A 9,920-nucleotide genomic window follows, 5' to 3' on the forward strand; every position below is an offset into this window, starting at 1 on the left:
ATGCATGCTTATAGACAAACTAAAATAGCTGAGATCCACTATTTTTTTTTTTGTTTCTTCTCTCCTATGGGAAGAAAGAAGAGGAAACATGTCATTTTCTCCTGTTATAATTTTTTTCTTTTGAAAATTGTTTGTATTCATTAAAAATAATGAGTTTAATGTGACTTGGAATCCCATATTAATTATAAATATGGAGACATGAGCATTTATAATTGTCAAAATTCATCTATCTATTAATATTTTGAAAAATGGTTAGTTTTTAATTTAAATGTTGTCCAATAGTATGAGATTTCTTCAATATCAAATTATGAATATTTCTTGGTATTACTTTTCTTAATATATTTGTTTTTTTAATTAATATGAACATAATTTCAATGTTTGTTTATATGATTTTTTTTATTGTTTCTTTCATTTCAATATTAAAAATATAAATTTATATTATAGGATAGTATTACTATAGCGGTAAGTTGTTGATATTGTAAAAAAATATAAACGACAAATGAAGATACAACTTGAATAATTTATATATTTTAAAATTATGTTATTTTAAATATTAATTTTGCAAAAGATATATTATTATAATAATAAAATTTAGGTTTAAATACATTTTTTGTCTCTCAGTTTTATCTAATTGATGAAATTGATCCGTCTATTATAAATTTAAATAATTTTGATTTCTCTATTTTAAATTTAAACAATTTTATTTTTCATCTCATACTTTTATACTTAAAATTAATGATGTTTTTATTTTTTAAATGACAAGTTACTTGTAAAGCATGACAAATAATTGTATATAAACATATTGTTGAATGTTTAAAAATAAATGATCTCATTGATTTTCTATGAAAATATGTAAGAGAGAAATTAAAACTATTTAAATTTAAAATAAAGGATCAAAATTGTTTTAGTTTAAGATAAGGAGAATAATTTCGTGAATCGGACAAAATGATGGTGCCAAAACTATAGTTTATTCTAATAATATTAATCTTTTAATTTTTAACTTTAAAGAGTGAGTGTATTTTATGTAAAAAAAACTTTATAAATTCATCTTATTTATTTATTTATTCATTTATTTTGATATTAATATTATAAATATAAAAATTAAGTTTTAAACCTACCTATTAAGTTTGCTTTCATTTCACATTGATCAATGCTCCATAGTGAAAAACTCCTCAAATAAATGGTATTAGAGTCTTTGATTTGAAAAAAAGACTTACTTACTTGTATCGAAAGTCAATGGCGTCAGTGTGGTGAATAAGAAACGTTCTGTTGAAAAGTGTCAATGGTGCTAGTGTGGTGAATAAGAAAGGTTTTGTGCGGTACAAGAGTTTGTAGAAGTAAGAAAAGTTTTCACTTGAGGGGGAGTACTGTGGACTCACAATTGAGGGAGAGTGTTGAGAATGTATCAAGAGTGAGTATTGTGGGTAATAGTCCCACTTTGATTCGAAATATGAAGACTTGAGCATTTATAAGTGAGAGAATTCATCCACTTATCACCTTAAGATTTTTGGTGAATATGTGGTGTATGTCTCACAAAGGTATTCTTCTAAAAAGAAGAAATCTCATAATATTCAATGTTCCCTAGTGAAAAACTCCTCAAACATACAAATTATAGCCTCGAAAGATATGCTTCTTTCTAAACCAAATTATCAAATTCATAATAATCTCTTTAGTTTTATTATTATTACCTCATATGAATAAACGCGTGCGCGCGCACAATTAGTATCTCAATAATTTAAAATGATTCAATAATAACAAATTTATGTAAAAAAGAAAAAAGAAAAAAGAAAAAAGAAAAAAGAAAATATATATATATATATATATATATATATATATATATATATATATATATATATATATATATATATATATATATATATATAAACGCGTGCACGCACACAATGTCTCAATAATTTAAAATGATTCAGTAATAACATATTTACCTAATAATCCCAAGTAAAAGAGAAAGTGTTATACAAATATGAACCAATTATTAAAAAAAGTACATAATAATAATTAATGCAAAAGAGATGAAATACAAAAGAGATGAAATAATTCATTTTAGATTAAAATATTATTTGTGACGAGGGTAGGTACTATGAGAAATGAGCTAGAAGAACTTCATAAAAGAAAATATTGGCCAAACATTGCAAACATAAAAAATTCTAAATTTTTTTTTAAAGGAGTATGTCTCAAAAGGAATTTGATGAATTAGTGTGATTTATTATTAACCTACTATGATCTAGAATTATGTCCGATTTCTTCTCTCACATACATTATTCTATTATGACATTACATTATTCTATTGTGACATTTCAATAAGTTTTTTTTCTTTTAAAAATTGTTTGTATTCATTAAAAATATTAAAAATAATAAGTTTAGTGTGAGTTGGAGTCCCATATTAATGGTAAATGTGGAGAGATGAATATTTATATTCGGCAGAATCCACATATCTACTAATATTTTGAAAAATGATTAGTTTTTAATTTAAATGTTGTCAAATAGTAGTATGAGATTTCTTCAATATCAAATTATGAATATTTCTTGGTATTGCTCTTCTTAATATATTTGTTTTTTTAATTAATATGAACATAATTTCAATGTTTGTTTATATGATATTTTTTTATTGTTTCTTTCATTTCAATATTAAAAATATAAATTTATATTATAGGATAGTAATATTAAAAATAGCAAGTGTACTAATCTCTCTTATTTGATTTATTTTTCTTTTCTTCCAAAAAATACGAAAAATTTAGGAAATTGATCCGTAATTAAAGATGTAATGTTAATATTATTTATAATATTTATCTTTTCAATTTTATTTTTTATATTTTGTATTATATTATTAAAATTAATAAATAGTACTATAGAATGTATTCAATTACTATTTAGGAAATTGATCCGTAATTAAAGATGTAATGTTAATATTATTTATAATATTTATCTTTTCAATTTTATTTTTTATATTTTGTATTATATTATTAAAATTAATAAATAGTACTATAGAATGTATTCAATTACTTCTCCCGTATTGAATAAAGTTTTAACCAATCAATCTTCTGATTTATCATTTACTTAAATGATTTGTATAATATATTTAGTGAAGTTGGTAAATAATGAACTATTGTATAAATTAAAATGCAAAACATACATTTCACAAGAAATGTATATTATCATGGTTAGAAAAAGAAAACTTGTCTTGTATGTAGAGAACCATCGAAAAATAGAGTGAACAATCTTTAGATTTAAAAAAAGTTATAATAACTAAGAATATTACATCTATTATGAACGAATGAGTGTTGTTGTTATTATAAATTTTATTTTATCTTTGTGAGTTGTTGCTACTATGTATTTGAAATGATTAATAGCAAAATATATGATTGGATTTCTTTTCTTTTTATTGTATTTTGGAATGAGTTTTAGTATATAATAACATTTCTATCATATATATATATATATATATATATATATATATATATATATATATATATATATATATATATATATATATATATAATATATATATATATATATATATATATATATATATATATATATATATATATATATATTACTATGACTGTATGTTGTTGATAATGTAAAAAAATATAAACGGCCAAAGATTGAAGATACAGCTTGAATAATTTATATATTTTAAAATTTTCTTATTTATAAATATTGATTTTTCTAAAGATATATTATTATAATAATAAAATTTAGGTTTAAACCTACATATTAAGTTTTCACTAAACATTAAAATTAAGTTTTCTTACTTATTTATTTATTCATTTATTTTGATATTAATATTTATAAATATAAAAATTAAGTTTTAAACTTATCCATTAAGTTTTCACCTAACATTAAAATATAAAATTACATTGTGTTTCGTTTTACTCATTTAATTCCATATAATATAATCTTGTTGGTCAAAGGAGGGATTTTTACCAAATTAAGATCATTAATTCATTTTGGGAGATGAAATGTACATTCCATCAATCCCCTAAATCCAATGATCTTAACCTAGCAAAGTCAAATCAATCTTGACCAAGACCCAATAACACAAGTCAAACTCACAAAGTCAATTGAAATGTCTCTACACAATTTATTTGGCATTTAAACAATTAAAAATAATAAAAATAATAATTAAATTAAATTATGGTTGGTCAATTTCCTAAAACCTCATCAAAACACCAAAGAAATGACCATGAGATTTATCATAGGTCAAACAAGGTCAAAGGACCTTGGAGAAAAAATTTCATAATTTTTGGAAACTTAAAAGTATTTTTAAACAATTAAAAGTATTCACAAAATCAATTAAATTATAAAAAATATTAATAATGATCCAAAAAGTAATTTTAATTTAGAAAATGAAAGAGAATTTTATTTAAATTTTTTTGGTGAAACTCTCATATTTTTTGGATCAATATTAAATTTAATATGAACTAATAAAAATAACACAATTAAAAGGAAAATCAATTAATCAGAAAAAACGTGGACCACTTGATCTCCCTCATTAATTGTGGTGGCAGATCAAGTGGATCCAAACACGCATTCCACCATGCACTTGAGTTAGCGCACCACAAACATGGTATTCAAAACCAACGCTCGTGATTAAAACAAATTGAATTGATCATGTGGCTCTGGACCATTCCAGCTCATCACCGGAGCAAAACGTTGGTCCTCTTCTCAGGCGAGCCTCATCGGACTGGTCCACTCATCACCATCACAAAAAATGAAAAAGAAGGACATGATTTCAAGGTAAAAATGGCACTGATCACGAATCTAACCTCAATTCATCCTAACTCCAAGTATATTGAGAGATACATGGAGTTGAAATTTGAGGTACATGATCTTAGTTGCTTCGATTTGACCTCAAAGCAACTCAATCTTCTTGCCTACATTGGTAGGACTTCAGACAACCAATGATCCAATAGAATTGATGAGAATTGAGAGAGAATCGAAGAGAAGAAAAACTCTGGAAAATACCTTCAATGTTGTGCAGAACTCGATTGCTCTTGCTTTGATTCTTGCTTGATCTCACTCAGGAAGCTTGCAGAAGTAGATTAGAATGGAACAAAGGCTTTGGATCCCTGGAGTTTTGAATCTCCAAACAGTGAGATTCAAACTCAATTTTCAAAGAAAATTCTCAGGTTTCTCCTTTCAAATGAGAGGGTTTGGGGTATTTGAGCAAAGCTGGCGCGTAGGGGTCCCAAATTCTTGTCATACCCCAATTTTGTCCGGGCATTTTAAAAATTTCATAAATTCGATTTTTATTTCAATTTGCATCATTTGTACAGCATAACATGTACTTCATCATTAATAATATCTAAAATATCAGTCGGAATAAATTCTTGAAAATACAGACAATTTGGTTAAATCATTTCTCAAGTACGTGCAAAATCAGCGGATAAAAAGTTTCGAAATTAAACTTGCAGATGCCAGTATTATTAATCTACAGTCCGCGTAGTTCAACCTGGTGTGCTCGTTATATTCTTTTACGGCTTTTTTCAGCTGCATTTTAATCCGTTTGAGCCTTTTAACCGGTGAAAATTTATTTCAAAATTTAAAGAAACGTTGTATTTTTTTAATAAGTATATTTCGTACTGATCATTTTCATGCATCCGATTTAATTTTTCGAGCAAATTTTCGCCTGACTTTTATTCATTTTTATTCGTTTTAATTTTGTTTTTTTGTCAAAATAGTCAGATTAAAATAAATAGAATTTTCCATGTTATTATTTTAATTTTATCATGATTGTTTAAAAAGTTGTGACTTTTATTTGATTCAATTGATTTAAATTGTTTTAAATCGATTAAATCATCTAAAAAAAGGCATTATATGCATTTTGATTTATTTAAATAGTGTGTGTTTCTTTGATTCAATCCAAGCCATGGGTTCAAATTAATCAGTGGCCATTATTAGCAATCCACATTTATCCTATTTATCCAATCAAAATTAGGATTTAATTAATACTATTATTTAAGAAAATTTGAAAATAAGTAAAAAAATTCTCTCTCTCTCTCTCTCTCTCTCTCTCTCTCTCTCTCTCTCTCTCTCTCTCTCTCTCTCTCTCTCTCTCTCTCTCTCTCTCTCTCTCTCTCTCTCTCTCTCTCTCGCTCTCTCTCTCTCTCTCTCTCCAGTACATAGCCTCCAACGGTAAGATGGAAAAGAAATAAATAAAAGGACAACACTCTCTCTCTTTTTGGAAGAGGACATTACCTCCCTAACCCACTACCACTCACTCACTGTCAATAAGAAAAACAAAGAAGAGGAGAAAACAGAAACAAAAAAGAGAGAAACTAATATCTCTCTTCACCTCACCTCACGCCTCTCATCATCTTTCTCCACCGCCGCTCATCCTCCGTTCACCATAAATCACACCTTCGACCTCCTTCTCTAAACCCAATCCACGACCGGCAACCGCCGGAAACTCTTCGCCACTCCATCGTCGTCGTCGCGACAACCACCCCTCTCCAACACCGTGACAACAAGCTCAGCAAGCTTCCAACATTGACATTACGGTAACTTGTTTTGTTTCTGTTGATTTATATTGATTGTTTATAGTGGAATATTTCTTGTTAACCGGCTTTCACGATTTTACCGCTTCAAGGAGGAGTTGGTGTAGTTACTTTATTTTATTTTACAAAGTGAGTTTTTCAATTTGTTATTCATGTCTTATTATTATATTGTTGTTATTAGATTTAGTTTTTGATTTGTGGTAATTATAAAATGAGATCATAGATTTGGATGGCCATGTGTGTACTGGTAAAGGAGAGCAGATTTTGTTTCAAAATGTTTGTGGTTGTGCACTTGTTTTATTTAAATTGCTTACTGTATGTATTTTTAATAAAAATGGTGCATTGCATCAATGGTTGATTCGAGGATTACCGCTTCAAGGAGGAGTTGGTGTAGTTACTTTATTTTGTTTTACAAAGTGAGTTTTTTCAGTTTGTTATTCATGTCTTATTATTATATTGTTGTTATTAGATTTAGTTTTTGATTTGTGGTAATTATAAAAAGAGATCATAGACTTGGATGGCCATGTGTGTACCGGTAAAGGAGAGCAAATTTTGTTTCAAAATGTGTCTGGTTGTGCACTTGTTTTATTTAAATTGCTTACTGTATGTATTTTTAATAAAAGTGGTGCCTTGCATCAATGGTTGATTTGAGGATTACCTTTTAATTTAGAAGAAACTTTTTTTTTCTTTCCAAAGTTGCAGCGCTGCAATCTCTTTTCTAGGTTTTAATTTTGTCAATTTTTTAAATTTGTTTTACTTGTTTTATTTGTAAGTTTACTTGTCTCTCTATTTTATTTCTACACCCTTCTTGGGCTATTAATAGTTGTTTAGTTAATTAGTAAACCAAGATTTGTTCAAATTAGTTAATTTTTAATTTTAATTATTTTGAATATTAGATTTAATCAATCATTTTAACAATCAATTTTTTTTGTATATTAAGTGAGAAATTTAACCAAATTTCAATAAATTAATTTTGCTAATTAAAAGTTGACTGATTTATTTCACTATCACAATTTCACCATCATTTTCCACTATATTTTCATAATACAAAATTCGATTCCACTCCATGTCATCATCAATTCAAAACCACTTTAAAATCATTTAAAACCATAATTCTCGATTCAACATCGAGCCCATTTTCCATACCCTTGTAAGTCGATCGTTGTTAAGCATCGCCATCAACCTCACATAGCTTACTCTTGGGCTTTCTTACAATGAGACCTATTCGGTTATTAATTAATTGAGTAGATCACACTAAAATAAAATTCATTTAATTCATAAACACAAAATTAAAACCTCGATCCAATGTCGATTATTTTTATCAAATTAAAATACCCAATCACAATCAAATACCATTTCATTTGGGAAATGAAAAGGGGGATGGCTTTGAGTTTTCAATTCCTCTCCTCGATTATTTGAATACGAGTTCTCTTACTCAGTTAGTCAAATAGTCGTCATTTCTATCTACCTAAGCACAGACAAATTGAATCATTTTATAATAAGAAACGAAAAGGGAGATGACTTTGAGTCTTCAATTTTTCTCCTCGATTATTTGAATACAAGTTCTCTTACTTGGTTAGTCAAATAACCGTCGTTCCTCTACAAACTTCCAAACCTCGATTAAACCAAAACACTTTCATAATAAGCTAAATGAAAAGGGAGATGACTTTGAGTTTTCGACTTCTCTCCTCAATTGTTTGGATACGAGTTCTCTTACTCGGTTAGTCAAACGACCGTCATTTTTCCGTAAATCAACAAATGAATCAAAACTGTACGAAAAGGGAGATGATCTTGAGTTTTCAATTCCTCTTCTCAAATGCTTGGATATGAGTTGTCTTATTCAGTCATTCAAGTACTTGTCGTTCATTCTAAAATACGTCAACCATACGCAAACTAATTTTCATAATCACTCAGGTGAAAAAGAAAGCGGTCTAGAGTCTTCTATTCCCTTTCCCGATTATTAGGATACGAGTTGTCTTACTCGATTATCCGAGTATTCGTCATCCATTCAAAACACCTTAATTATTATCAAATCCTTTCTATAATTAAAGATGAAAAAGAAATTGGTCTAGAGTCTTCTATTCCCTTTCCCGATTATTAGGATACGAGTTGTCTTACTCGATTATCCGAGTATTCATCATCCATTCAAAACACCTTAATTATTATCAAATCCTTTCTACAATTAAGGATGAAAAAGAAAGTGGTCTAGAGTCTTCTATTCCCTTTCCCGACTGTTAGGATACGAGTTGTCTTACTCGACTATCCGAGTAATCGTCATCCAACAAAAATATCTTAACACATCAGGTCTATCTTTTTCTCGCCCTCATGCGATCGAAACCAATCAAACAAAACATCAAACATATCAACTCAACTTGTCACCCTCTGTCGCATCGCGCGAAAAACCGGCGGGAAAAGAAGAAACAACAGAGCCGCCACCGTGCGTTATTTGTCCCAAAAGAGGGAAAGGAAACGCTCAGAGTAAACCTAGGAAAGAACATGGTCTCGCGACCAAAGAGAATGGGTTCGGGAGTCGGTTATGCGAAGGGAAGGTATTAGCACCCCTACGCATCCGTAGTACACTACGGGATCCACGCACAAAAGGAAGGATAAATTGGTTGCTAAACACTGCTCAAATACACACACACTGGCTGAAAGAGACACAAGAAAACAAGACTGAAACTGACTCGGCAGGATGTCGCATCCTGGGCCTACTTAGTCCATCAGGCATAGACATCAGAGTCGAAGTAGTTCGGACTGGGGAGACGACACATGCTCGCTAGGATATCGCATCCTATGCATACGTATCTTCTCGGACGAGAGAAGAATCAGAGCATTCGTAGCTCGGCTGACACGCACACAGACAAACAAGACACAGGCAAAGGCAAACGTGGAGCCCGACTGCCAATCACTGGACTTATGTCAGCATCCGTACCTAAAACACACGCAAAGAGGCAAACATGGAGCCCAAATGCCAATCACTGGACTTACATTGACATCCGAACCTAAACACACACAACAGACAGATAGGGAGTCTGAGACTCAGCCTAACTATCAAACAACACACACAAAAAAGAAAAAAAGGGCGCCCGGAGAGATCAGCTCAATCTCCTGCCTACATACTTCATCTGGTATGAAGATCAGGGCGATGTAGTTCCCCTACAGAGGGACAAGGATCTAGCCTAACCAGATAACAGAGGGAGACACAACTCTAGGGAGACTACGACTCGAGCCTAGATGTTGTCATGCAAAGTCAACCCTAAGTTAAGGTTTCTAGCTAACTGGCACAGGGAGCCAGCCTATCCTAGTCATGACTTGCACAGGAAGCAAGCCACACACACACTTAACTTGCACAGGAAGCAAGCCAAGCAAAACCTACTTGCACAGGAAGCAAGTCTAAACTAA

The sequence above is a fragment of the Lathyrus oleraceus genome, chromosome 7 (assembly GCF_024323335.1).
Source record: "Lathyrus oleraceus cultivar Zhongwan6 chromosome 7, CAAS_Psat_ZW6_1.0, whole genome shotgun sequence".
Taxonomy (NCBI): domain Eukaryota; kingdom Viridiplantae; phylum Streptophyta; class Magnoliopsida; order Fabales; family Fabaceae; genus Lathyrus; species Lathyrus oleraceus.